We start from the raw sequence: 2,883 nt of genomic DNA on the forward strand, positions 1-2,883 counted from the left end.
AGCTAAATGCTAACTCTGCTGCATTGGAAGAACGGGAGGAGTTAACCCATGCTGATCTGCAGAATAGTCAAAAGGTTTTTTTGTGTTTTTCACCAGTTTCTTTGGGTCAGACGAGTAAAGCTGCTAAGCGGTAACCCCTGAGCTAATCAATCTTGACCCAGGCTGGAGGATATTTTGGGGAGAAGTAGCACGTGGCTGCTCTCAGTTGTGCTGCCCAATAATACCAATGGAGGAATTGGGTAGTTTTAGACCCCTCTGTGATCACGATTATTACGATTAATCGTGCAGCCCTATGTGCAACATACCGCCACTGCCTGCAGAAATATCACAGAGAAAAAAGTGTGACCTGAAATTCAAGCTGTCACCACTTGTCAAATTTACTGAACAAAACTCAGGAGAAGCAGCAGCGAGGCATTTCTCCATGCCATTTTACTGTGTCTGGGAGTCATTGGCCTTTAGGTACCTGTCGGAATAATAGATGCTGTCCAGACTCACCAATAGCGAGCACATTCAATCCAATGTGAAAACGTAGGTGCAGGGCCAACAAAGACTGATTAAAAGAGAGAACAGGCCAGCACACTAAAATGCCCTTTCAAAAGTTTAATAATGTCATCTGGGACACAACAGACAGCAGCAACTACGTTTCCGCCAAAAGGCTTTCTTCAGTGTTGACATGAATAATAATGTACTACTGTAGGGATTTACTTTCAGAGGTAACTAACTTTGCTAAATAATCAATTAACGCTTAATTGTTTTCAAAATGGCTCACTCAGTTTTTGACACCACTACGAATTGTTATACCAGCATTGGTATGGGACATGTCTCAACAAAGACTAGAGAATCACACCAGGCACGACGCCCGCAACTTAAAACAATGGTGCGCCAAGGGCGTAAAGTGTGTGTTTTGGCATGACACACACACGCACGCACGCACACGAACAATGGTGCGCCAAGGGCGTAAAGTGTGTGTTTTGGCATGACACACACACACGCACGCACGCACACGCACGCGCGCGCACACACACACACACACACACACACACACACACACACACACAAGGTGAAAACAGTAAACTGGTCAAATTGGACTAGGCTTTACACGGAGCAGCTCCTTGCCTTGCAGCCAACCATTAAAAAACATATAGGAAGGATAAAAATGTGGTTTACTACCAACCAAGGACAGAGGACAGATAAAGCTGGATCTTCCAATCACCCACCAATGATGGATAAAGGCCTGAACGTTTTACTTCTGAGTGCAGAGGACAATAAAAAATAAAAATAAAACTAGAAAACATCTTGTAATGGGATCACACCAGCCGCGGTGCCTTACTTAAGATGAATGTGAGCCAGGGGCGTAAAGTGTGTGGTGGGGGGGGGAGTCACACCCAAACGTGTGACAAAACGTGACCTTCATTTCGATGTCAACTACACACCTGCAAAGTTTCGTGATTGCATCTTGCACGGTTTTGACGCAATCACATTCACACAATCATGGGGTGGCTGCATGCTGCCCCCCCATTTTCAAACTCAACCTTCATTTTGATGTAAACTACGCTCCTGTAAAGTTTCGTCATTAAAAAAACACATACACTGTATGCAACCCAATGTATGTGCAAACCAGATGCTTGGCTGTTGAACTTTCTTTTGAAGAGTGGATTCTCCTGAGAAAACCTCAGCTCATCTTACGTCCATAAATAACAACAACCAGCACTAATATAGAGTAGGAATGAGTCCCAAGATCTGGATGTTGCACTTCTGGTTCCCTCGTCTGAAAGTCAATGGGATTTTTGTTTGGGGATTTTGGTTAAATGCCTGAAATAAGGTCTGTGGTTCACAAAAGTTTATGAAACGGCGAAGTTTGTGTTGAGCAAAATAATCTTCACAAATGAGGGTCACTTTTTATGATTTTTGAAGTGTAAATGCGATTTTCACAAAACAAAAAAATAATAAAAGTGGTCCTCATTTGTGAAGATTATCTTGCTGAACACGTTGGCAGTTTCATAGTGAATATGACCTCAGGGCCGGCCCGCCCTATATACGAACCAAGCGGCTGCCTAGAGCCCCGGGAGTTGGGGGGCCCCCCCAAAAAAAAAAAAAAAAAAAATTGTTTTATAAACATAGGCTATAATATTATATGCTGTGTGTGGTAGTTAAAACATAGGTTGACGTTTATTTATGTTTGTAGTTTAAACAAAAACATAAATACTGTAGGCTACATACAACACAAAAGGCTGTTATTTACCTTTTGTCGCCACCTGGTGAGTAAATATATATGTAACTAAAACCATTAAAATTGACAACCGGTCCTGCATGTATCTACCGGTCCTTGGCACAAAAAAGGTTGGGAACCCCTGGTTTAACTGACCTGGCAACCCCTATGGCTGCTGGGTTCTACACGCTTGCTTGACACTGATAGGGCTACAAACGAGCGTCATTGTCATGTTTGTTTGTTTTAAATATTCTTCTAAATATGGCTAAAAGTCCAAAAACGTAAAATTTTCTTCGGCGCTGCCCTAGCGGGCAGCACCGAGAGTCCCCTCCTTACAGCACTCCCTACTTAAAAAGTACTTCCAGCGCGGATGCCCCCAAACCCCCGCCCCTGGGAGGGGGCCCCTGATCTATATCCTGCTTAGGGCCCCCAGATGGCTAGGGCTGGCCCTGTATGACCTACATGAGAAAATGAGACCATCGGCTAGGAGATTGGATATTTCTTTGTTGTAATTTACATGCCTGCGCTGACCGCGGAGGGCAGGGAGAAGGCGGCCTCCAGTCGCCAGGAAAACCCGCGGCTCCACCTTCGGCTTCGCGGAGCTCTCTCTCTCTCAAAACAATTGAAAACAACCATCATGTTAAGGCTGAGCAAGGAGATCGATTTTATTTCAC

Source organism: Poromitra crassiceps (genome assembly GCF_964638095.1).
Source record: "Poromitra crassiceps genome assembly, chromosome: 18".
Lineage (NCBI taxonomy): Eukaryota > Metazoa > Chordata > Actinopteri > Beryciformes > Melamphaidae > Poromitra > Poromitra crassiceps.